The 27,235-nt window shown below is 52.4% G+C and overlaps 2 protein-coding genes across 6 annotated transcripts in view; one reads left to right on the plus strand and one right to left on the minus strand.

The window, feature by feature from the left end:
* Positions 1 to 8,758, minus strand: part of ZFAND6 (zinc finger AN1-type containing 6) — a 52,305-nt gene extending 43,547 nt beyond the window's left edge. For 3 of the 5 annotated variants that reach the window (XR_013959677.1, XM_080651598.1, XM_080651597.1), the window contains exon 1: positions 8,586 to 8,756. The gene's annotated coding sequence lies outside the window, so the exon portion shown is untranslated. Of the gene's footprint in view, positions 1 to 8,585 lie in introns of all 5 variants that reach the window. The other 2 variants (XR_013959678.1, XM_080651602.1) reach the window with 1 other exon arrangement.
* A 205-nt stretch (positions 8,759 to 8,963) lies between these two features.
* Positions 8,964 to 27,235, plus strand: part of LOC308238942 (5-formyltetrahydrofolate cyclo-ligase-like) — an 84,643-nt gene continuing 66,371 nt past the window's right edge. The window contains exon 1 of the mRNA XM_080651451.1: positions 8,964 to 9,554. The gene's annotated coding sequence lies outside the window, so the exon portion shown is untranslated. The remainder of the gene's footprint in view (positions 9,555 to 27,235) is intronic.

A 27,235-nucleotide genomic window follows, 5' to 3' on the forward strand; every position in this document is an offset into this window, starting at 1 on the left:
TAACTAGAGCAAAATTGGCACTGACACCAAATGTGGGTATTTCTACCTAAAACTGAAACAATGTTGGGCAGAAATGTTCTCTCTATTAGCACATGCACAGGTCTGGCGATGCGTGTTTTGCCAAGGTTAATAAGGACGCACAGCAAATGGGTATCTTTAAGAGGAAAAAGCAACTTGTTCTTATGATACGTTCAGGTAAAAAGTTTAGGATGGCTTTAATTTTTTTATGTTGTTTTTTAAAATAAGGGCAGATGTTATGTTGCGCTTTAAGGTGGCATGGGCACCCTAAGATGCAGCTGAAAGGTATATTCCCCTTAAACTACTAAATTGTATTAAATGTTATTTTTACTCTAGAGTTTCTAAAGGGAGTATATGGACACTCTGAATTTTTTTTTTTTTAAAAAAGGACCTCCTATCACTTTAAACATTACTAAATTTTACTACATATTACTATATATGTTTATTTTATTAGAACTGCTTATGTTTTAATAGGTTGGCCCATCAAATCTTATTCCAACATTAATCATTATCTGACTGAACAACATTTACCTTACTCAATAAAGTACATTTTCCACCTCTACTAAAAAAAATTGATTTATAAAAACAAATTCAAAATGAAAGCAAATTAGAGTGGCTCTTCTTAAAATATACGTTAAGTTTACATAAAGGATTTTTAATATACGTTTACCGTTTTCAAAGTTCGAAATCCTGCGAGCGTTTTTCCTCCATGAACACTCACGTGTTAGAACACAGAGCCTACAAGCTTGTTTTGAACACAAAGACAAGTCTTTGTGAGAAAGTGCAAATTCACACGATTGCAACTAGACATGAATATGGAGCAATGCCCTGCAGAAGCCCAAACAGCTGCAAAACCCATTATGCCTTTTAAGTGGACAAACTGAAAGGGCCAATTCACAGAGGTCTAGTCCCAAGATCCTTTGCAAGGCCCCGCGGCTTTGAATGGCCGGCACTTCAGGAGTCAAGTTCAGGTTTTCTTCCCACTGTGCGGACGGACATCGGGAAAGCACGCAGGAAGCAGAGGAGGTACAGGAGCCAACAGCAGACAATACACAAGCTGAGGTGCCGCATGGGACTGGAGAGAGCAGGTTTCCGAGGGCCCAAACTCGCAGGGTTATAGAAACGGACATGGCAGACGTTTAAATCTCACGTGGCAAGCACAAAACTAGTGGACAGTGACGGGAACCAAATCAACCTTTGCTCTGACACCGTATTTCACTTCAAAGTTAGTTATTTGTATAAAACAGGCACACACCACAATCTATCTATATAAAAGGCTAATATGGGAGTTCAACCGGGAGACCGGGAGTTTGATTGCTAGCTATGACGTGTGCTCACCACCAGGGGGCGGCGCGGAACGAAGGAAGGCCCCAATCGGCCCTGACTGCCGGCCAGGCCTAGGGACCCTGCCCAAGCACCAATTTCGTGTACCGGGCCTCTAGCGTAACACCAAGATCACTCTCAATCTATAACCAGCAGAGCAGAGAGATACGGACTTGGCTATTCCAGACTGCTCAGAGCTCCCCAGGATCTCCCTGAAAGCAGTTCAAGGTGATAGACACCAGCCTAAGGCGGCTCACAGGTTAAAAATAAAGGTATTGTGTTCGCCTTCTAAATCCGTAGCAGAAGGAAACAGCAGAAAGAAAGAAGGGACAGCGACGGCACACCCGCGATTATGTAACAATATTGCCTCTGAGGAACGCGGCGTCTGCGAGGTCTCGGACTCCCCCAGTGAATGTGACAGTATCGCTTCCCCAACATCACCCAGCCAAGGACTTCCTGTGTCTCCCTGTGGGAGCTGCTCGGGGGTGTATATCAACCAAAAACAATTTAGGAAAGAACAAGCTGAACAGCAACTGCTCTCATCTCACTTGTGATTAGAAAGTCCCTATCCAGACTCAGTTCCCAGCCCACGAGAATAACGTGGGGTACAAAGACGGCAGACTGCAGACGTCATTAGGGTTTTGCAGGACTGAGAACAGCTCCAAGGATTCTTCCCTCACCTGAAGTGGATTCTTCCCATCATCCCTGGGCACCGCAGGCGGTGACATGGCTGAAAGGACCTCTCTGACACCAGCAAAACATGGCTGGGGTCCCCAAGGAGAAAGTCTGAAAACCACCAGCCAAGGGAGAAAACAAGTAAATTTTAAAAATATTTCCCTGGGCCCAGCTGGTGTGGCTCAGTGGATAGAGCCTTGGCCTGAGGACAGAAGGGTCCCGGGTTCGGTTCCCCTCAAGGGCACATGCCTGGGTTGCGGCCCGATCCCCAGTGGGGGGCGTGCAGGAGGCAGTGGATCAATGATTCTCTCTCATCATGGATGTTTCTATCTCTCTCTCCCTCTCCCTTCCTCTCTGAAATCAATAAAAATATTTAAAAAATAAATAAATTTCTTTCCCTGACAAATACACACTGCCTACGAAAGTGAGGTGTGTGCCTGAGTTTGCAATTCCTGATGTGTAGTGAGTATGGCAGGAGGGGAGGTGGGGATAGGTCATTCGGCAAAATACTAAGTGCAAAGGAAACAAAGAGATAAGAAACCAAAAACCTAGCTGAGAGAAGACGTATCTTTTTCTTTCTTTTTTAAAAAAATATGTTTTACTGATTTTTTACAGAGAGAAAGGGAGAGGGGCAGAGAGTTAGAAACATCGATCAGCTGCCTCCTGCACACCTCCCACTGGGGATGTGCCCGCAACCAAGGTCCATGCCCTTGACCGGAATCGAACCTGGGACCCTTCAGTCCGCAGGCCGACGCTCTGTCCACTGAGCCAACCCGGTCAGGGAAAGACGTATCTTTCTAGGAGACGGTAAACCGATGTAAGCCCAGCGGGTGGACAATAGATGTGAAGTAAAGGGAACAGGGATCACAACGCTGAGAGCACAGGACAGCGGGAGACAAAGCATTCATATCCTCAGAAGCACTTTCAGGGGCCATGCCACACACCGTCAGCTGCTGGACACAGAAAGTGACAGGAAACAGACGGGCAGACTTCAAGTCCCCTCTCTCTCCTTAGCAGCCTAAGCGAGGAAAAAATAAAGATGAGGAGATAAACGTGTGGGTCACCCGCTTTCAGAAGAAAAGCTTTCCTCGTCACAGAAAAACTTTTAAAAATGACAGTCACAAGCACAACTGTGAAAAGCACAAGTCAAACAGGTGCCGTTCTCGATGACGACACAGCAAGATTCCAAGTTCACAAAAAAGCTTATTCATTCATCAAACCTTTTGAACACCTACTATGTGCTGTGGAGGCCACTGTAGAAACTTCTGGTCTAGAGTCAGTAAAAAGTTTAAATTTGATTTTGTCTGGAGACGGAGGTCTTTGGGATAAGCTCTGAAGGGGGTGTTGAATTCAACTTGTTTAGGAGATGGAGAATACAGACAAACAGAAAGGCTGGGGGATTCCTGCCACAACAGTAACAATGGTTGCTTACTCTAACTTTCTATTCCTTCTTCAAGTGTTTTTTTAAACCCCCAAACCCAAAACACATTGCCCCTATAATCAAACCCAAAAACGAGGTTTTTAAAAAGCAGAACACAGCCCAGCCGGTGAGGCTCCGTGGTGGAGCATCGACCTATGAACCAGGAGGTCAAGGTTCGATTCCAGGTCGGGGGACAAGTCCGGGTTTCCGGCTCCATCCCCAGTAGGGGGCATGCCGGAGGCAGCCGATCCATGAATCTCTCATCATGGATGTTTCTCCCTCTCCCTCTCTCTCTCTCTCTCTCTCTCTCTGCCCCCTCTCCCCCCCCACTCCCTCCCTCCCTCTCCGAAATCAATTCTGAAAATGTATTTTTTTTAAATGTATTTTATTGATTTTTTACAGGGAAGAAGGGAGAGGGATAGAAAGTTAGAAACATCGATGAGAGAGAAACATCAGTCAGCTGCCTCCTGCACACCCCCCACTGGGGATGTGCCCGCAACCAAGGTCCATGCCCTTGACCGGAATAGAACCTGGGACCCTTCAGTCCGCAGGCCGACGCTCTATCCACTGAGCCAAACCGGTCAGGGCTAAAAATGTATTTTTAAAAATAAAATAAAAAGCAGAACAAAGCCCAGGCAGTGAGGCTCAGTGGTGGAGCATCGACCTATGAACCAGGAGGTCAAGGTTCAGTTCGGTCAGGGCATAAGACCGGGTTTCGGGCTCGATCCCCAGTAGGGGGCGTAGCCCATCCATGAATCTCTCTCATCATTGATGTTTCTCTCTCTCTCTCTCTGAAATCAATAAAAAAATGTATATATTTTTAAAAAGACAGAAGAAAACAGCCCTTCAAAATAAAGCATCCTGATTATGTCTGCAAACTAGATATACCGTAAAAAAAAAAAATTTCAACTCACCCCTATGCCTATGCCTTTAAATAAAAACAGGTTATTCAAAGCTATAGGTAAACTCCTGTTACACACACACACCCCTCCCCATTTTCAGGAAATGAATGCTGCTCCCTAATCTGTCATGTCACTGCAGTGAGCATGATAAAGAAAAGACTGGGTGCCCCAGAAACACACCTTGGGGCACTCCCAGATCCAGGCTCAGGACGGAACAGGTACTTCAGTGTGTGGTGAGCAAACACCTCCTGATGAATACCCTCCGCGGCTCGCCCTCCCAAGGACACACCCAGCACCTTCCTCGCAGGCCCTGCCAGGTGACAGGTGCTCCCCTGACCCGCGGTCTGCAAAACCGGAAGGATACACTCGGACGGGTTGTTTCCACACGAGCCTGCTGGGGCACGGGAGATATTTTAAGGGCAGGCGTACCTCGTTTTATTGCACCCCGCTTTCTTTGTGCTTCACAGAAGTTGCCTTTTTTTTTTTTTTTTTTTAAACCGAAGGCAAGACCCTCCACCGGCAAAAAAAAAAAAAAAGATTACGAGTCGATTTATTGCGCTGCTTGCTTTATTGTGGCGGTCTGGCACCGGCCCCACAACATCGCCAAGGTGTGACTGTAGGAAGTTGCCAGGTTACACAAGGGGGCGAGGGGAACAGAGCCGGCGTGATTTATGTCACACACAATCAAGTGGGGGTTTTTTCTACTTTACTTTCTTTTTCTTCCTTTTTCAGGGAGGGAGGCAGGGGAGAGAGAAAAAACACATCCATGCGAAAGAGAAACACCACTGCTTGCTTCCCCCCCACGCCCAGACCAATCAACCCGAACCCGCTGGTGCATGGGACAGACACGCCTACGGAGCCCCACTGGCCAAGGCTCTTATTTTTACACGGAAAACGGAGGTCACACCCGCTGCCACACGCCTCACCATTCGATTTCAAAGGCAAAGTCACCGCACACAGATGAACAAGAAATCCTGGTTTGCCCTGCCCGGTGTGCTCAGTGGATAGAGCGTCGGCCTGCGGACTAAAGGGTCCCAGGTTCGATTCCGGCCAAGGGCACGTGCCCGGGTTGCGGGCTCGATTCCCGCCCCAGTAGGGGACGTGCAGGAGGCAGCCAATCCATGATTCTCTCTCATCATGGGTGTTTCTCTCTCTCTCTCCTTCCCTTTCTGAAATCAATAAAAAGTATATTAAAAAAAGAAATAAAAGAAATCCTGGTTTCTCATGCACATGCTCAAACCATAGGAACGAATCATGGCTACGCCATCTCCCACGAGAACATATGAGAGAACCCTCAAGTTTTTCGTGTTTTTAATTCATTTTATTTCCAGCATTTCAATCCGTGTCACTCCCGATTAACTGAAACTTTGGCATGCAATCTACACTGCGTACTCCAGAGAGGCTCTGCTCTGGGGCACCAGGAGTTCAAGAACCAAAATAAAAAACAACAGAAACACACACAAAACCACACACAATCGAAATGCGCACGAGTGACGGAAGATGAGGACAGCACAGTAGTGCAGGGCAATGAAAGGAATAGACTACGACCGCATGCTATTTTTATAGAGCCCAGAAGAACAGGCAAACTGAAAAACGTACCAATATTATGTCACGAAACTATTTTTGTGTGTGTTTTTAAGGCAAGGGAATGATAAACACAAAACCTACCAGACGAGACCTGGGCGGGGAGGCGCGAGGACGGGTGAGAAACACACAAACAGATGCAAGTTTTGGTCATGTGCCAGGTCTAGGTTTGGGGGAGGAGCCGTGGATTTTTACTACGTTCTACCTCTTTACACCGTATTGTGTTACACAGTTGTCTTTTGTGGTAAACACATATTAAACATATTACATATCAAATATATATATACATACATCGCATATATTTCTATAATCCTCACCCGAGGACACGTTTTCATTGATTTTAGAGAGAAGAGGGCGAAGAGGGGGAGAGACAGAGAAACACCTATGGGTTGCCTCCCGGAATGCACCCTGACCTGGGGTCGAACCCGGGACCCTTCAGTGCATGGGGGGTGGGGAGGGTCAAGTTCCAACCCACTGAGCCACGCCGCTGGGCCAGGGCTAAAATATACTACGTGTTTGCGTACCTTTATCCGGCTTTCTGAAGCTGTAACTCACACACAATAAACTGCACCCACTTCCTGTGGGAGGTGTGATCGGTTTGGACACCAGGAAGTTCTTGCCACGATCCAGGTAATAGTCCATAGCCTCGGCCGGTGTGGTTCAGTGGATAGAGCGTTGGCCTGCGGACCCAAGGGTCCTGGGTTCGATTCCCTGGCAAGGGCACATGCCCGGGCCCCAGGCTCCATCCCCACTAGGGGGCGTGCAGGAGGCAGCCGATCCATGATTCTCTGTCATCCATGATGTTTCTCTCTCTCTCTCCCTCCCTCTCCGCAATCAACAACAACAACAATAAAAATCTATTTAAAAAAACACCAAGATAATAGTCCACCAACGCCTAAAATTACCTCCTGTACCTTTGGGATCCCTGCACTTTGCCTTAAACATATTTCCATTTTGTTTATCTCTTTCAAATGTATACAACAGGTTTTATTAAGCAATCGTCTCCACTGCATTCCTAGAACTATTGTCATTTTCTTCTTTAAAAAAATGTTCATGCCCTGACTGGTGTGGCCCAGTGGATAGAGCGCCGGCCTGCGGACTGAAGGGTCCCGGGTTCGATTCCGGTCAAGGGCATGCACCTTGGTTGCGGGCACATCCCCAGTGGGGGGTGTGCAGGAGGCAGCTGATCGATGTTTCTCTCTCATCAATGTTTCTAACTCTCTCTCATTCTCCCTTCCTCTCTGTAAAAAATCAGTAAAGTATGTTTTAAAAAAATAAATAAAAATAAATGTTTATGTGTCCTAAGTCCACCGACATCCAGCAGTACTGACCGAAAGAAAGCGTTGCAAAGGCAAATGTTGGGAAATTTTTAAATTTGGGGAAATGTCAACGTGCATCTATATATTTGGCAGGAAAAACTCCCCCCCGCCCCCCGCTCCCCCCGAAGCTCCGGACCCTGAGGACCTGGGCAGGGCAGGGTGCCCTAAAAAAAAAAAAAAAAAAAAAAAGTGGTCACATAATCGTTACATAACTAACCTTAACATCCAAAGTTTTGTGGTCTTTGGGGTTCGGTGGCCTCTTGGATCTAAGACACGTAGCGTCACCAGGTTGCACCCCTGAGACTAATATTACCTGCCAACTACACTTCATTTATTTTTTTAAATATATTTTATTGATTTTTTACAGAGAGGAAGGGAGAGGCAGAGAGAGTTAGAAACACCTATGAGAGAGAAACATCCATCAGCTGCCTCCTGCACACCCCCTACTGGGGATGTGCCCGCAACCAAGGTCCATGCCCTTGACCGGAATCGAACCCGGGACCCTTCCGTCCGCAGGCCGAAGCTCTATCCACTGAGCCACACCGGTGAGGGCGCCAACTACACTTTAATTAAAAAAAACAAAAAACTTTTTGAACGGTGTATGGCATTTGACACTTAAAAAATAAAATAAAATCCAATCCCGGATTTTGGAAAGTGGAGCCATTGCAAACCATTCCAGACCGGCCCGCGTGGACGGCGGGGGACACGGATCCACATACCACTGTCCTCGCTGCGGGGCGGGTCGCCGCCAGGTCGGGCGACGTCTTCCGAGTCGTGAAAAAAAACACACACACAAGCACCACACACACACACACACACACACACAAACAAATCACGACGGCGCGTCGCCGCGCGCGGCCCCCCCCCCCCCGCAGCGAGCGGCTCGAAATCAAGTTCAAGTCGCTCCCGCGTCCACGGGACTCGTCCACGCGACCCCGAAAGTTACTCGGTCCAAAGCGGGGGGCGGGGGGGAAATGCACAAACTCTGGGTCCGGCCCCACCCCCCCCGCCCGGGAGCGCGACCCACTCCGGCCCCTTCCCGTCGGCGGGCGCGGCAGGTGGAAGGTCCCGGAAGGGCAGGCAGCCCGGGCGCTCGGGGAACCCGGACGCCCCGGGACCGCCGCCCGCCAACTGCCCCGGAACACGGCCGCGGGGGGAGGGGGTTCCACACACCGCGCCCCCCTCGGCGCCCGGACCCTCGACCTCGGCCCTCCGCGGCCCGCACGGCCCCGCCGCCACCTGCCGCCCTCCGTCCGCTTCCGGCCGGGCCGGGCCGGGCCGCGCCTCATGGGGAGGGGGGGGAGGGGAGGGGAACCGGCGCCGCCCCGGCCGCTCGCTCCTCACCTCGCCTCCCCTGGCGGCGGCCCTCTCCGCCGGACGCGCTGCCCGCCGCCGGTCGCCGCGGGTGAAGGAGGACAGGTGAGGCCGACGAACCGCGCTCGCTCAGGTCCCCTCGCCGCCGCCGCCGGCCTCTCGTCCGCTGTTTAGTAAACTTTTCTGTTTGGTTGCTCGGCCTGTGACGCGACACGGGAAGTGCTCCTGATTGGTCGGCGCCCGGCGCTGACGCGTCGCCCCGCCCCCCGCTGCTTAATTATTACCGGCCAGGCGGCTCGCAGGCCGAGGGCCGGGGGCGGGGCCATGTCTCGGGGCGCGTAGCGATTGGCTAGATCCCGGAGAGGGCGGGACCTAGAAAGACCCCGCCTCCTCCGCCAGCGCTGTTCCGCCTTCGCCTCCCCTGACCTCCCACCGTGGCCTCGCCCGGTCAAGGCTGTGGGGCGCGGTTTCTGGGGTCTCGCGGCCCGTGGAAGGGGCAGGAGAGGAGGAGGAGCAGGGCCTCCGCCGCCCACCGCGCCTTGTCCGGCGTGTTCCTATCCGGGACGGAGGCTCCGGGAGAATCGCGCTTCAGCTGCTAGCTGTGCAAGAGGGAATCCGAGTGAGCTCGCCCGAGGCTTGCAGCCCTGGGGGCTCCCCGGCCGTGCAAAGTCCGAGGTCGGGGTGCGGCCTGGAGGGGGCGGGGCGCCGCCCGGGCCCGAGCCAAGGCTTGCAGGAGAGGATCCCGCCGGGAAGCGCGCGTGCACGCGCGTGCTGCACACTCACCGCAAAGGCACCCGCGCCCTTCCGCCCTGGGTCCCTACAGCGCGCCCCCTGCACCTCCCGGACGAGCGGGGTGCGGGGCGCGGGGTGGAGGACAATGGGTCCCCGGAGCGTCCCCGCCTTCGGGCTGAAGAGCAGCACCAGCTACAAGTGCGAGGTCAAGTTGGAGGTCATTTTTCCTGCTGGTACCGCGAGGGAGCGGTTCGGCTGGGCTGAAAGGTAGGAGGCGGACCGAGTCCCGAGGATCCCGTCTTTAAAGTTTCCTGGTTTGCTCGTTGTGAGTTTTTTGCATCATCCATTGTGCTGATTTAAAAATAGAGCATCCAAGTGTGCTTGTTTATCTGGATTTTCTGAGCTTTGGGGCGTCCCTGGGAATTGCACGCTGTGATGGAGTCTCTCGCCGTCCTCGCCCGTGGGTGGGTCTCACTTGGGGAGAGAGGTTCGGTTCGGTTCGGAGGAGGCAGCTTGGGCTTTGCCCTGCTGGGAACCGAACGCAGCATTTTCCTGCTCTGCTCAAGAGGCTAAAAAGCGGCATTTCCAGTTTTGATTGACAGATGCTCCAGGGGCGTGGTCTGGACTTCAGGTGTCAAGATGAACCCAGGACATACAAGGGGGTCGGGCTGGCGTGCTCAGTGGTGGAGCATCTACCTATGAACCAGGAGGTCAGGGTTCGATTCCCGGTCAAGGGCACCTGCCCGGGTTATGGGCTCGATCCCCAGTGGGGGGCATGCAGGAGGCAGCCGATCAATGATCCCCTCTCATCATTGATGTTTCTCTCTCTCTCTACTTTCGTTATGTTTAGGCCCTGGGCAAGCACCCTTCAGATTAACACAAGTCCCCCTTGTATTTTTTTAAATATATATATTTTAAATATATTTTTATTGATTTCAGAGAGGAAGGAAGAGGGAGAGAGAGATAGAAACATCAGTGATGAGAGAGAATCATGGATCTGCTGCCTCCTGCACACCCCCCACTAGGGATCGAGCCCACAACCCGGGCACCTGCCCTTGACTGAAATCGAACCTGGGCCCTTTCAGTTCGCAGGCCGATACTCTGTCCACTGAGCCAAACGGGCCAGGGCTAAGTATATTTTTATTGATTTCAGAGAGGAAAGGAGAGGAAAACATCCATGATGAGAGAGAATCATGGATCAGCTGCCTCCTGCACGTCCCCCACTGGGGACCAAGCCTGAAACCCTGGGCATGTGCCCTTGACCGGTATCGAACCTGGGACCCTTGAGTCCGCAGGCGGACGCTCTATCCACTGAGCCACACCAGCTAGGATAGAGTGTTTTTCAAGGGCATTGCACTTTGAATTGAAAAAGCCTACAAATTATGGACGAACTCAACAAAACAGGATTTTGCCAAGGGTGTCATCTCTGATAGAGAGGCCAGATTAGTATAATGGAGATGAGGGATGGTTTTAGCCTCAATGACTACAGGTGTAAAGAACCAAGTCCTATATAATAAAAGGCTAATATGCAAATTGTTCCCTTGACTGGGAGTTCCACTGAGTTCAACCAGGGGCCAACGGCCTGCAGCCCCGCCCCCTGGCTGGCCCCACCTCCAATCTGCCCCAATCGGGGCAGGCCAGCCGGACCCCCACCCGCGCACGAATTCGTGCACTGGGCCTCTAATTAAAAAAGAAAGAAAGAAAGGACTAAATTCAGTCCTTGACTTTGCTTAATGGGAAATGGGGAGCATTGGGGACCTCCAAGGAGGAAAGGAAATGGTGGTTGTAACAATTTGGTGGATTCTGCTGATTCTGGCAATAATTCTGCAGCCGGGTGTTTTTAATTCTTTCAGCTGTTCACTGTTCTCTGGCCACTGGGTGGGAGGACGATAAGGAAGGGGTTTAGAATTTCGGCCAGAGGTTCCCATCGCTCCCCACGTGACCGTGAGCAATGCCCAACTCCCTGGGTTTCGATTTCCTATGCGTTTGGGGAACGTCCGTGAACAAAACAGAAGACCCCCTGCCAGTACAGATTTATCGCTCTAACGGGGGAGATTCAGAGGAAAAGATAACTTCGTATGCTGTGAGTCCGAAGACAGTAAGTGGTGGAGACAGAAGACAAAGGAGAGCAGGCCCGGCCGGCGTGGCTCAGTGGTTGAGCGTCGACCTATGAACCAGGAGGTCACAGTTCGATTCCCGGTCAGGGCACATGCCTGGGTTGCGGGCTCCATCCCCAGTGGGGGGCGTGCAGGAGGCAGCCGATCCATGATTCTCACTCATCATGGATGTTTCTCTCTCTCCCTTTCTCTCTGTCTAAAAAAAAAAAAAACAAACACGTACACACAAAATTAATAAAATTTTAAAAAGCTTAAAACTAACGTGATCCGACATAGATTTGATTTGATTTTCTAAAAATTTTATTTTTATTGATTTTAGAGAGGAAGGGAGAGAGAGAGAGAAACATCAATGATGAGAATCATGAATCGGCTGCCTCCTGCACGCCCCACACTGGGGATGGAGCCCACAACCCAGGCATGTGCCCTGACCGGGAATCGAACCCTGACCTCCTGGTTCACAGGTCGATGCTCAACCACCGAGCCAGGCTGGCCAGGCAAACAAACCCTTTCTTGATAAGCGGCAGCAGCCCGTGTGGCTATGTCTGCTAGTGAAGCAGAGTAACCTCCACCTGGTCTAAAAACTGCTGTTTGAAATCCTCTGCTATTGTTAGATAGTCCCTAGTCCTGTAAACTGTCATGGTAAACTCTGTTACTTTTAGATAGTCCCTTATTCTGTAAAAGAACTGTTTTAGTTTGAATAATAGAAAAGATAAACTTAACTGTCTGACCTTGCAAGCTAGCCATCTAGCATGAGGGACTGATACGCTGATACTGATAATATTCTCATGCCAGATGTCTGTATAGATAGGATATATACTCAAGGTTACAAGTTATCTGTATAGATAGGCTATGTATTCAAGGTTACAAGTTGTCTGTATAGATGGGATATGTACTCAAGGTTACAAGTTGTCTGTATAGATAGGCTATGTATTCAAGGTTACAAGTTGTCTGTATAGATAGGATATGTACTGAAGGTTACAAGTTATCTGCAAAAGTAACATACACAGCCCTGACTGGTTTGGCTCAGTGGATAGAGCATCAGCCTGCGGACTGAAGGGTCCCAGGTTTGATTCCCGGTCAGGGCACATGCCCAGGTTGCGGGATCGATCCCCAGTGGGGGGCGTGCAGTGGGGGGCGTGCAAGAGGCAGCCGATCCATGATCCGCTCTCCTCATGGATGTTTCTATCTCTCTGTCCCTCTCCCTTCCTCTCTGAAATCAATAAAAATATATTTGGGGGGGGGGGAACTAGAGCAGAGGATGGGGAGGGAAGGATGCAGTGTTAATGGGGCAGGCTGTGTAGGCCCCATTGAGAAGGCGAGCTTGGCAGGAAATTGTAAGAGGTGAGGGTGGAGTCCTAGGAGTAGCTGGGAGAAGAGGGATCCAGACGTAGAGAACCGTCCGAGCTCGGGCCTCAAGGCAGGGCCAGCCAGGAGGCCGTGTGCCTGGAGTCAGGTGAGGAGGGTAGAGGAGGAGGGGCGGTTGGAGAGATCGGGAGGACCCAGCCATGTAGGGCCTTGAGGACCATCGTACATATTTTGGCTCTTACTTTATTTATTTTTCTTTAAGAAAACAATATATTAATTTTATTGTTGCTCATAAAGTGAGTCATTGACACTTGTCTAAAAACAGGTGGTTAAGTAAATTGTATAGCATTACACACGGAGTGGCCAGATGATGATGATCTCTGAATGCATAATAATCCGGCCCCTCAGTGTATATCCTATATAATAAAAGGCTAATATGCAAATTGTCCCCTCAACCAGGAGTTCGACCAGCAGGCAGGCCGGCCAACCGCCCATGTCCCCTCCCCCTGGCCAGGCTGGCCAGACCCTATCATACACGAATTCATGCACCTGGGCCTCTAATATATATATACACACACACACACACACACACACACACACACACACACACTCACTGAGTGGCCAGGTTATTATGCGTTCAGAGATCATCATAATCTGGCCCCTCAGTGTAGCTATAAAGAATTTTTAATAATAATTGCCTCTAGGATTGAAAAATGGGGGGTACCCGGGTAGACAGGAGACATTTTTTATTGTATATTCTTTTCTATATCTTGAATTTTGTTTCAAGTTCATGTTAGCGACTAAAAAAAAAAGAAAGAATAGAAAAATACAGAATAATTAAAAAAAGCAAAGTTATAGTTATGAATGTGAGCATTGGAATAAAAACACCAGGTTTTCCAATTATTACCAAAAACACATAAAATAAAAGTGTCAAGAAATCACAACCAGCCCTAACCAGTTTGGCTCAGTGGATAGAGCGTCGGCCTGTGGACTGAAGGGTCCCAGGTTGATTCTGATCAAGGGCATGTACCTTGGTTGAGGGCACATCCCCAGGTGGGGGTGTGCAGGAGGCAGCTGATCGATGTTTCTCTCTCATCCATGTTTCTAACTCTCTATCCCTCTCCCTTCCTCTCTGTAAAATATCAATAAAACATATTTAAAAGAAAAAAAGAAATCACAACCCATAAAATAAGAATATTTTAAAAGACAACAAAAATGTTAATAATATGAGGTAGACGGACAGAACTAAGACCGTCTCATGTCAATAAATACAGGTGGGTTAGTTTTTGGTTTTTTTACTTCATTGATTAAGGTATTACATGCGTCCTTATTGCCCCATTGCCCCACCAACACCCCCCCCCTTAGCCTTGACTTTAAGTGAAGTGAGCAAACACTGCATGGTTTTGAGCAAAAAAAAGTAACATGATCAGCCCTGTGGCTCAGTGGTTGAGCGTCGACCTAGGAACCAGGAGGTCACTGGTTCAATTCCGGTCAGGGCACCTGCCTGGGTTTCAGGCTCGGTCCCCAGTGTGTGCCGTGCAGAAGGCAACTGATCCATGATTCTCGCTAATCATGGATGTTTCTCCCTTTCTCTCTGTCTAAAAAACAGAACAAAACAAAACAAAAAAACCACACACAAAATTAATAAAATTTTTACAAGCTTAAAACTAACATGATCCGACATAGATTTGATTTTATTTTTATTGATTTTAGAGAGGAAGGAAGAGAGAGAGAGAGAGAGAGAGAGAGAGAGAGAGAGAGAGAAACATCAATGATGAGACTCATGGATCGGCTGCCTCCCGCACGCCCCACACTGGGGATCGAGCCCACAACCCAGGCATCACGTGCCCTGACCGGAATCCAACGGTGACCTCGTGTGGCTCAGAAGTCGATGCTCAACCACTGAGCCACGCCAGCAGGGCTCTGACTTAGGTTTTGAAGGATCGTTCCGGCTGCCGTGCGGCGAGCGGATGAAAAAGGCAGGAAGTGTAAGAGCAGGGACACCTATAAGACAGCAGTGACTCGAACCCGGGTGATGGCAGGGGAGGCAGGGAGGAGCGGTCACGTTCTGGATACACACTGAGTGGCCAGATTGTGATGATCTCTGAACGCATAATAATCTGGCCACTCAAAAAAATATATATATATATACACACACACATATATACATATATATATGTATATGTATATTAGAGGCCCGGTGCATGAATTCGTGCATGGGTGGGTCTGGCCAGCCTGGCCAGGGGGAGGGGACATGGGCGGTTGGCCGGCCTGCCTGCTGGTCGAACTCCTGGTCGAGGGGACCATTTGCATATTAGCCTTTTATTCTATAGGATAGACACTGAGTGGCCGGATGATTATGCGTTCAGAGATCATCCTCATCTGGCCACTCTGTGTAGTTTGAAGGTGGACCCACTCACTGGTTTTCCAGCAGATGGGGGCAGGGTAGGATCACACATCCTGGATGCCTAAGACGAGGGTTCAGGGCAGAGGCTTTGAGGTGGGGGAATAACATTTGGGGATGCGTCGTCCCATTAATGACACTTAAAGCCATGAGGCTGATCAGGGCGTGAGCACAGGGCAGAGGGAGGGCCAAGCCCGAGGCCGAGTTCAAGGCGAAGGAAGTGGAGGAATGAACGCCCCGAGGCCAAGGCGGAGGAGACAGAGGTGGGACGAATGAGAACACCATGTCCTGGAGCCAGGGGTCAGCTGTGCCCAGAGCCGCTGGGAGTTCAGGTCTGAGGAGGACAGACTTGACAGGTGCGTTTGGGTTCAGGTGGAGGTCACCCTGGGGAGGGTGGTTCAGGTGGCCGAAGAGTGGGGTGGGAGGGGCATTAGGAGTTTAATGGGGGAGGGGAGGTTAATACCAGAAAGATCATCGCCACCTGCCAAGGAGATGAGCACATTCTTAGGGATTTTATTTAGAATTGATTTTTATTCAGATTCTTTTTTAAGCCCTGACCAGTTTGGCTCAGTGGATAGAGCCTCAGCCTGTGGACTGGGGGGTCCCGGGTTCGATTCCGGTCAAGGGCATGTACCTTGGTTGTAGGCACATCCCCAGTGGGGGGCGTGCAGGAGGCAGCTGATGGATGTTTCTCTCTCATCGATGTTTCTAATTCTCTATCCCTCTCCCTTCCTCTCTGTAAAAAAATCAATAAAATATATTTTTAAAACAATATAAAAAAGATTGTTTTTTAAAAAAATATTTATTGATTTGAGAGAGATTTGTTGTTCCACTTATGATTCATTGGTTGATTCTTTTTTTAAAAAAGTATATGTATGTATATATATATTTTTTAAATATATGTATTTTTATTGATGTCAGAGAGGAATGGAGAGGGAGAGAGAGAAACATCCATGATGAGAGAGAATCATGGATCGGCTGCCTCCTGCACGTCCCCCACTGGGGATCGAACCTGAAACCTGGGCATATGCCCTTGACCAGAATCAAACCTGGGACCCTTCAGTCCGCAGGCCGATGCTCTGTCCACTGAGCCAAGTTGGGTAGGGCTAAAATATATATTTTTATTGATGTCAGAGAGGAATGGAGAGGGAGAGAGAGAGAAACATCCATGATGAGAGAGAATCATGGATCGGCTGCCTCCTGCACACCCCCCACTGGGGATCAAGCCTGCAACCCGGGCCTGTGCCCTGACCGGGAATCGAACCGTGACCTCCTGGTTCCTAGGTTCATAGGTCCATGCTCAACCACGGAGGCACCCCGGCGGGGCTGTGCTCCAATATCTTGTCTTCAAGCGGCGATGATAGCTTCTTTGCCAGCTTGACCAAACGGAAGGCAGTTTATGCAGAATGCTAGCACAGGGTCCAGCCCCAAAATAAGCCGCGGCGAACGGTCGTCACACACGTTATCGGATTCGTTATCTGATCCCGTGGCGGCTAAAAGCAGCCGGTCTTTTGCAATAGGTCAGTGGGTAAGGACACACGGGCCCATTGGCAAGCAACTCGGAGTCCCTGGCAGGCAGAGCCGTCCAGGCGCCCAGCCTGGCCCGGAGCCTCAGAAATGCGGCGTGCAACAGCCGTGTGGTCCCCTGTCTTGCCTCCCAAGGGGGAACATTGCTCCAGGGAGACTGGGAGCTGGGGGACACGGTGACACGCGGACTCCCGGTCACTCAGGGTGGGGCTCGGCAATCCCAGAATGCAGCCGTTTTCAGGACGTTAAATGCACCCACAGAAATACCCACAGGCGTGTGGGGGCAGCCGGGAGGGCGTGGGGGCAGGGCCCACGAGAGTTGCCAGGCCAGAGGTTCAGAAATGTCACTGCAAAGCCCTAGCCCGTGTGGCTCGGGATAGAGCATTGGCCTGCGGACTGAAGGGTCCCGGGTTCGAGGCCAGTCAAGGGCACATGCCCGGGTTGCGGGCTTGATCCCTAGTGGGAGCGTGCAGGAGGCAGCCGATCTGTGATTCTTTCTCATCATGGATGTTTCTGACTCTCTCCCTATCTCTCTGAAATCAATAAAAAACATATTACAAAAAAAAAAAGGTCAACGTGAAGATGTCCCAGCCCACGTACTGGCCGGTTTGGCTCAGGGGACAGAGCATTGGCCTGCGGACTGAAGGGTCCCGGGTTCGAGTCCAGTCTTGGGCACACGCCTGGGTTGCAGGAGGCAGCCGATCCGTGATTCTCTCTCATCACTGATGTCTCTATCTCTCCCTCTCCCTTCCTCCCTGAAATCAATAAAATAAATTTAAAATTAAAAAGATGTTCCAGCCCGGCCGGTGTGTCTCAGTGGTTGAACATTGACCTATGAACCAGGAGGTCACGGTTCCATTCCAGGTAAGGGCACATGCCCGGGCTGGGGGCTTCACCAAGTAGGGGGCGTGCAGGAGGCAGCTGATGAATGATTCTCATCATTGATGTTTCTCTTTCTCTCTCTCTCTCGCTCCCTTCCTCTCTGAAATCAATAGAAATGTGTGTTTTTTTTAAATATATTTTATTGATTTTTATTTTTTTTCATAGAGGAAGGGAGAGGGATAGAGAGTTAGAAACATCGATGAGAGAGAAACATCCATCAGCTGCCTCCTGCACACGCCCCACTGGGGATGTGCCCGCAACCAAGGTACATGCCCTTGACCGGAATCGAACCCGGGACCCTTCCGTCCGCAGGCCGATGCTCTATCCACTGAGCCAAACCGGTTAGGGCTAGAAATGTATTTTTTTAAAAATGACATCTCAGCGGAGGTGTGGGGTCAAACACAGGGTCCTCCTCAGAGCAGCTGCCCGCCGAGCCATGGGCAGTCAGCCCAGGAGGTGGGAACCCGTACTGGGCCCTGGGAAGCCGGGCAGGAACAAGGCTCGGCCACTCCAGGGGGGAAGGGGACAGGGACTGGCCGAGGGGCCCGGGAGCTCCGAGGATCCCCACGGGGTGGGGAAATAGAGGGCTGGGTTCCAGGCCACGTGGGTGCTCCAGGCGGGTCCCTGGGTTCTGGAGTCCTGTGTCCAGATAGGAGCAGGGGAGACCTGAGCGGAGGGGGGCGGGGGGCCTGGTTCAGGGCTTACTCGGGCCCAGTGAACAGGCATGAGGCCACCCCTCACTCATGCATGCTCCCTACAGCAAGCATGTCAAACTCGCGGCCCACGGGCCACATGCCTCATTTACACTGCATGGCCAGATGATGATGATCTCTGAACGCATAATAATCCTGCCACTCAGTGTATATCCTATATAATCAAAGGCTAATATGCAAATTGTCCCCTCGAATGAGGAGTTCGACCAGCAGGCAGGCCGGCCAACCGCCCATGTCCCCTCCCCCTGGCCAGGCTGGCCGGACCCCACCCATGCATGAATTCATGCACCGGGCCTCTAATACACACACACACACACACACACACACACACACACACACACTGAGTGCCAGATTATCATGCGTTCAGAGATCATCATCATCTGGCCACTCAGTGTATCTGGCTCATGTTTAGCCTTTGAGTCTGACATGCTTGCTCCAGAGCCTTGCGCCAGCTACTGAGGAGGGAGAGGTGGACAGAGCAGCGGCCGGCAGGTGAGGCCACAGGCGAGGCGTGGCCGCGTCAGCCGGCAGCAGGTTCGAGTGGCCTAGATCCAGGGGCCGGGGCTGGCCGGGCGCCAGGCCAGGGAGGTGGGTGCTGACACCAAGACGCGTCGGGGCAGCAGGTGATGCCTCTCTGTCCCTCAGGCCGGATCCAGACCCACTGCCCCGGGACGTGTGCAGACGGGCACGTGCAGGAAAGCACCGGGGCCGGGGGTGGCCCGCTGTCCCCGTTGGCCCAGGACCGCAGGGTGTGCAGGAGCAATGCTAAACGCAGGTGGAGGGTCTCTGGTGTGCAGTGACGAGGCCACCCGGCGGGCGTGGCTCCGTGGCTGAGCGTCAATCTAGGAACCAGGAGGTCCCGGTTCGATTCCCGGTCAGGGCACAGGCCCAGGTTGTGGGCTGGATCCCCAGTGGGGGGCGTGCAGGAGGCAGCCGATCCATGATTCTCTCTCATTGTGGATGTTTCTCTCTCTCTCTCCCTCTCCCTTCCTTTCTGAAATCAAAATATGTTTTTAAAAAAAGAAGAAAAGGGAGCCGCCCCCCACCCCCCGCCAGGGGTGTGTGTGTGTCGGGAGCTCAGCCCTGTCACACTCAGGCCCACAGGCACATGTGCCGTGGAGAAGCCGTGAAGGATCCCGTGTGGGTCTCTCTCTCTCTCTCTCTCTCTCTCTCTTTTCTTTTTCAGTTCAAACTCATTTCGTTTTTATTAAAAATCAAGTTATCATTACATGGCTTGGTACTCAATACAGGAAAACTTGTTCAAATAAGGTGACATGTTATCATCAGTATTTCCAGGGGGTTGTTTACACTCAGGTAGTATCATCAGCAAATCCTCGGGAAGCTATCGATGGGGTTTACACTGTGTCAAGGCCCAGTTCCTCTGGAGTGGAGATTCCCAGTTCATTTCAAGCTGGTCTAGCCCTAACCGGTGTGGCTCAGTGGATAGAGCGTCAGCCTGCGGACTGAAGGGTCCCGGGTTCGATTCCGGTCAAGGGCATGCACCTTGGTTGTGGGCATATCCCCAGTAGGAGGTGTGCAGGAGGCAGCTGATCGATGTTTCTCTCTCATCGATGTTTCTAACTCTCTATCCCTCTCCCTTCCTCTCTGTAAAAAATCAATAAAATATATTTAAAAAAAAAAAAAAGAATAGACCTTTAAAAAATAAAAATAAAAAATAAAGTCGGTCTAAGTTCCTGGATGACATAAGGATCGATTTCCTCATGTGGTCCTGCTTTGTCCTTAACAACCTCTAGGATGCGAACAGCACCAGCAACACCATTTATCTGCCTGCGTTTCCTCTCTGAAATCAATCCTATTTAGTCGATGATTTTGGGTTCTGGACCCCGATCAGAGCCAACAGGCATGTTCATCCCTTTATGCATTTCCCAGGCATCAGTATCTGGCTTGTTGAGGTATGTCACCCAGCGCCAGCGAGCATCAAATTCCTCATCTGTCTCATGTGACCCACGGGAGTAGCAGCGAACTGACTGGATACCCACGGCGGGGCCCGGGGACCGGTGCGGGGTGCGGGAGGCTGCGGCCACGGCTACAGCGCAGCGGCGGAAAGCGGTACCCAGCATAAGCACGTCGAAGTGGGAGAGAAGCCGGCTGTGAGCTCACCGGCCATTCCGGAGCTCCCGGCTCTCTCTCTCTCTCTCTCTTTTTTTTTTTTTTCTTAAATATATTTTATTGATTTTTTACAGAGAGGAAGGGAGAGGGATAGAGAGTCAGAAACATCGATGAGAGAGAAACATCGATCAGCTGCCTCCTGCACACCCCCCACTGGGGATGTGCCTGCAACCAAGGTACATGCCCTTGACCAGAATCGAACCCAGGACCCTTCCGTCCGCAGACCAATGCTCTATCTCCTGAGCCACACCGGTTGGGGCTTTTTAAAAAAAAATATATATATATTTTAATTGATTCCAGAGAGGAAGGGAGAGGGAGAGAGAGAAACATCCAGGATGAGAGGGAATCACGGATCGGCTGCCTCCCGCACGTCCCACACTGGCGATCGAGCCTACAACCTGGGCCTGTGCCCCGACCGGGAATTGAACCGTGACCTCCTGGTTCCTAGGTGGACGCTCCAACCCCTGAGCCACGCCGGCCAGCCGGGCGAGTGTCTCCTTTGGAAGGCCGGGGCGTGACCTGGCAGGTGTAGGCCAGAACCTCAGGGCAGCCAGAAGGGTGCCTCATCCCCGGTGACATGGGCCCGCCCCGTGGCTCCTCCTCGACGCTCCTGCACCTGCGTCCTCGCTCACCTCTGCCGGCCCCGGGCCTGTCTCCAGACCTGCCCGTCACATGCCCCTGGCAGGTGTGGGCTCCACTCGGCTGCGGGCCTCTCGTGCCAACTGGCTCTGGCATCTCCCTTGCCTTTGACTCACTCGCCACTCCACCCTCTCCCGCCCACTGTCTCTGATGCTGTGTTTGCCTCCTGCACGGACCAGCTCATTAAATCTTGCCCTGCGATGCTTGGTGTGCAAAGGCGGTGGGCTGGGCGACGGGCCGTGTTGGTCAACAAGACCAGTCCCTGTGGGCCGATGCCCAGGGAGGAGGCATAGAGCCGGTCAGTCAGAGGCAGGGTGCCGAGTGCCATCCGGGGCGCAGTGGGGGCACAGGGGCGCACACCTGGGCCGGGAGACCTGGAGGCTGTAGCTCTGTTTCCCGGTTGCAGGCTGTGCTGTGAATTATGGCTTCATACCTGGTCCATCTGTCCCCATCATCCCTTCTTCACCCATTCACTCATTGGCTCCTTCACAAACTATGGAAACGGAATGCAACAATAAAAAGAACTTGCTTCCAGCCCTGGCTGGTTTGGCTCAGTGGATAGAGCGTCGGCCTGCAGACGGAAGGGTCCCGGGTTCCATTTCTAGTCAAGGACACATGCCCGGGTTGTGGGCTCGATCCCCAGTAGGGGTCATGCAGGAGGCAGCTGATCTATGATTCTCTCTCATCATGGATGTTTCTATCTCTCTCTCTCCCTTCCTCTCTGAAATCAATCCTATTTAATAAAAGGCTAATATGCAAACTGACTGAACTGCAGAACGACCGGTTGCTATGATGTGCACTGACCACCAGGGGGCAGACGCTGAACACAGGAGCTGCCCCCTGGTGGTCAGTGCGCTCCCACAGGGTGGTGGCAGCGCTAAGGATGTCTGACTGCCAGCTTAGGGTGCAGGCCGTGAGAGGGTGCAGGCCAGGCTGAGGGACACCACCCCCCCACCCAGTGTATGAATTTTGTGCACCAGGCCTCTAGTAAAAATATATATTTAAAAAGGACTGCTTCTGGGCCCATGGGACTTTTAGGTTCCCCAGCGTGTGCTGCTCCCACCTGCCTCCCTCTTCCCTCTGCTTGGAAGATCCCAGTCCCACACTCCTCCCTGCTCCAACCTTTAGACCTCGGCCAAAGGTCACGTCCTCGGGGCAGGCTCCCCTGACCCCTTGCCCAGCGTCAGGCCCCATTAGGATGCTTTCGTAACCTGGCATTGTTATCCCGAGCGCCTGTAATTACGTGTTCATCAGTGGGGCTATTTCGTTAATGTGGGTCCTCCCAGGCACCTCTGGCAGCGTCTCATTTCTGACAGTGTTTACACAGAGCCTCGCACATGGTGATGCATTTAATATGTACACACTGCAGGGGCAGGTGGATGGATGGGTGGGTGGGTGGATGGATGGATGGATGGTGGATGGATGGATGGGTGGGTAGTGGATGGAATGATGGAAGGATGGTGGATGGGTGGATGGATGGAAGGATGGTGGATGAATGGATGGGTGGGTGGATGGATGGATGGATGGATGGTGGATGGATGGAAGGAAGGATGGGGGATGGATGGATGGATGGAAGGAAGGATGGGGGGGATGGATGGATGGATGGATGGTGGTTGGATGGGTGGATGGATGGATAGATGGAAGGATGGTGGATGGGTGGATGGATAGATGGAAGGATGGTGGATGAATGGATGGGTGAATGGATGGAAGGATGGTGGATGGGTGAATGGATGGGTGGATGGATGGATGGATGGTGGATGGATGGAAGGAAGGATGGGGGATGGATGGATGGATGGAAGGAAGGATGGGGGGATGGATGGATGGATGGATGGTGGTTGGATGGGTGGATGGATGGATAGATGGAAGGATGGTGGATGGGTGGATGGATAGATGGAAGGATGGTGGATGAATGGATGGGTGGGTGGATGGTGGATGGATGGATGGATGGAAGGAAGGATGGGGGATGGATGGATGGATAGTGGATGGATGATGGATGGATGGATGGTGGATGGATGGATAGATGGAAGGATGGTGGATGAATGGATGGGTGGATGGATGGATAGATGGAAGGATGGTGGATGAATGGATGGGTGGATGGATGGATAGATGGAAGGATGGTGGATGAATGGATGGGTGGGTGGATGGTGGATGGATGGATGGATGGAAGGAAGGATGGGGGATGGATGGAAGGATGGGGGATGGATGGTGGATGGATGGATGGATAGAAGGGTGGTGGATGGGTAAATGGGTGGATGGATGGATGGATGGATGGATGGGTGGGAGGAAGGATGATGGATGGATGGATAGATGGAAGGATGGTGAATGGGTGGATGGATGGATGGAAGGAAGGATGGGGGATGGATGGATGGAAGGATGGGAGATGGATGGATGGATGAAAGGAAGGATGGGGGATGGATGGATGCATGGAAGGATGGGGGATGGAATGATAGGTGGGACGAGAGACGGACAGACAGACTGGAGTAGAGGCAGATTCAGGGACCAGTGAGGAGACTAACCAGCAGTTGGGACAGGAGAGCGATCAGAACCCGAGAACGCCAAGGCAGCAGAAGTGGGGAGCTGGGGAGAGGGTGCGCAGGAGGGAATCTGTCGGCCGTGGGCTCTGGGTGAGCGTCAGGAGCGAAGCAGAGGGAGGGTGCCGGCTGGGGCAGGGCTGCAGGGAGGGAGGGTTGGATGCCCACTGAAGTGGGGACCCCTGCTGAGGCCGTGAAGAGAACATTTTATTTTTTCAATATTTATATTGATTACAGAGAGGAAGGGACAGAGAGAGAGAGACATCCATGGTGAGAGAGGATCATGGATCAGCTGCCTCTGCACACCCCCCACTGGGAATTGAGCCCACAACCTGGGCCTGTGCTCTGACCGGGAATCGAACCCAGACTCCTGGTTCATAGGTCAATGCTCAACCACTGAGCCATGCCAGCCGGGCCAGACCAAGTTTAAATGTGCGGAGCGCGTGGATACGGGTGGCGAGCCGGGGTCTGGCCAGCGTGTCCACGAGGTGTTGGAGCCGTGGGGGCCCGTGGGAGCTCCGGGAGCCTGTGCCCTGGCGGGACCCGGCTGCAGGCTTGGCGATGAGCAGGGGTCACAGGCCGGCGGAGAGGGAGCGCCGTGTTCTGCTGCGCTCCTCGCCCACCGAGGCCCCGCTTGGCGCTGGCTGTTTGGAAATCACCTCCGAGTCCCAACCAGATAAAGGCCCCGCGTCTTCACGCCACGGTCTCTCGCTCACCGTGTTCTCTGCCGCGTGAGTGAAAGGCTTCTGTCTCCCCGAGGCTGCCCCAGAAGACGGCCCCCATATGATGGGAATTACAACGCCCATTCGCCCTGAGTGGCGATGGCAGGTATGTGACCTCTGACACCCTCCCTCCCGGTGCCCTGCCAGGGCCAGCCACCTCTGGTGATCACATAGGGATGTCTGCCCGACAACCGCACCATTTCCCAATGAGCTCAGCCAGATACAGCTTCACCGTCCGTCCACCCACCACCCTTAGGCACCATCTGTCCATCCATCCACCCACCCATCCATCCATCCACCCATCCATCCATCCATCCATCCACCCATCCATCCATCCATCCACCCATCCATCCATCCATCCATCCATCCACCCATCCATCCATCCATCCACCCATCCATCCACCCACCCATCCGTCCATCCATCCATCCATCCACCCTCCCTTAGGCACCATCCGTCCATCCATCTATCCATCCATCCACCCATCCATCCACCCTCCCTTAGGCACCATCCGTCCATCCATCCATCCATCCACTCACCGTTAGGGGCACCGGGCTCCCTAAAGCCCTGGGCAGGGCACTGACAGGGTACAGAGGCTCATAGGAGAAGGATCACCCCCAGCCCTCGCCCAGCCAGTGTGGCTGTGTTTGAGCATTGACTTAGGAACCAGGAGGTCACGGTTCAATTCCCGCTCAGGGCACATGCCCGGGTTTGGGGCTCCATCCCCAGTGGGGGGCGTGCAGGAGGCAGCCGATCCGTGATTCTCTCGTTCCCAGCGTCCCTGGTAGATAGTAACGCTCACCTGGGAACACTCCTTCCAAGTGCAGGCCAGCCACTCCAGAGCCCACACCCCCAGCCGCCACCTCTAGGGGGCGCTCACACCCCGGGCCATTCTCCACCTGCCCTAATCCCAGGAGACCAGGTCTCAGAAGATTAAGGACAGCTCCCGTCAGGCCCAGAGTCGGCTGCAGTTATTCAAACTCAGCAATCCTCAGAGCATCTACTTCAGCTACTTAAGTGTCACAATTCTAGGCCTCAAGGACCCAGCGAAGAGCAAATCAGTCATGGTTGCTGCCTTGCCAAAGTCTAATTAGGACCACAAACCTGAAACAAATAGCCACACAAATCAACATCTATACTAATAAAAGGGTAATATGCCAGGGGGCAGGAAGGGAAGAGAGGGCAGCACGCGGAATGGTTGGCGTCACGCTGCCTACTCGCTGGCGTGTGCTCATCCTCATCAGCTCACCGTGCAACTAATTGGAAGGATGTTTGTTTATGCTTCATTTTCTTACTCATCTAATCACAGGCAGGGGAGGTTTGGCAAGTTAGGCAGCCAGTCCAAGAACTCGGTGGTAAGGAAACGGGGTGCCAGGAGCGGGTGGGACGGGGGAATGAGGAAACCCAGCTGGACGTCCTGGGCCTTTGCGCCTGGCGTGGCTTCTGTCCTGCCCCCTTTGACACACCCATCCACAAAGCCTGTCTCCGTAAAATCTCTGGGACAGCCGGGCGTGTCCCTATTTTATCTCCCCCAGCAGCTGGGACCCACCCCAACGTTGAGAGCATGCCACGCCACTCATGACTAAGGGCTTAAATCTGCTGCCATCCTCGGCCCAGCCTCCGTCACGGTGGTGGTGGAGGTGTGCAGCCAGTCAGCTGGTGATGCTTGAACCCTGGTGAGGCCTGGAATGCCCTCTAGGTGTTGGAGGGCGGGGATGGGGGCAGCAAAGAAGCAAAGACTTGGTGTTGGTTCCCCCTTCCTTGGACCCCAGCAGGGAGGAGGCATTGTCCAGACCTGAGGCGTCTGACTTGGAAGGAGTGCATGGCGCACGGTTCCACCCAGTAGGGCCTCCAGAATCAAGTCCCAGGGCCTCACAATATTAAAAAACAAAAAGAAACAAAAAAACCTTCGCCCTAGCCGGTTTGGCTCAGTAAATAGAGTGTCGGCCTGCGGCCTGAAAGGTCCCAGGTTCTATTCCAGCCAAAGGCACATGCTGGGGTTGCGGACTCAATCCTCAGTAGGGGGTGTGCAGGAGGCAGCCAATCAGTGATTCTCATCATTGATGTTTCTATCTCTCCCTCCCTTCCTCTCTGAAATCAATAAAGAAATATATATTTAAAACAAAAACAAACAAACAAAAAACCTTCAATAAGTTTTTTTTTTTTTTAACTACAGGAAGAAACAGAATCTATACTAATAAAAGGGTAATATGCTAATTAGACTGGATAGACTGGACATCCTTCTGGACAAAGCCACGGTGGCAGGGGTCAAGGCAGAGGTGGTTAGGGGCGATCAGGCCAGCAGGGGAGGGCAGTTAGGGGCGATCAGGCAGGCAGGCAGAAGGGTTAGGGATGATCAGGCAGGCAGGCAGGTAAGCAGTTAGGAGCCAGCGGTCCCGGATTGCGAGAGGGATGTCCGACTGCCTGCGGGATCGGGCCTAAACCGGACATCGGACATCCCCCAAGAGGTCCCAGATTGGAGAGGGTGCAGGCCGGGCTGAGGGACCCCCCCCCCCAATGCACGGATTTTGTGCACCAGGCCTCTAGTTCTAAATAAAATGTCCACAAGAAATTTAAAAGTGAAGCATTTCAATGCTTTACCTGCTGAGCTCAATCTGAGGGTGTCAGACCAAACCAGAGGGCAGAAGCCAGGCCAGGCACAAGGGGCCGTCATGCAAGCCGGTGACCCCCGCAGCCTGCACCTGGCGGTGGGAGGATGACTCCAGCAGGAGCCAGGGTGCAGATGGAGCATAACCAGCTGCGAGTTCTGGGCCCCGAGGAGAGACATGATCCTGGACACTGAATCTGCCTCTGGGCATCCCGAGTGCAGGCAAGCAGGGGAGGCTGTAGGCGGATGGGCTCCCCGACTCCATCCCCATTTCACAGACCAGTAGGTGGAGGCTGGGGTCAGGCGGGTTTAAACGTCATTTCCACCTCGCTGTGATGGAAAATGGGATTGAACGTCATTTCCGGCCCCGCC

This window comes from Plecotus auritus, assembly GCF_963455305.1.
Source record: "Plecotus auritus genome assembly, chromosome: 15".
In the NCBI taxonomy this organism is placed as follows: domain Eukaryota; kingdom Metazoa; phylum Chordata; class Mammalia; order Chiroptera; family Vespertilionidae; genus Plecotus; species Plecotus auritus.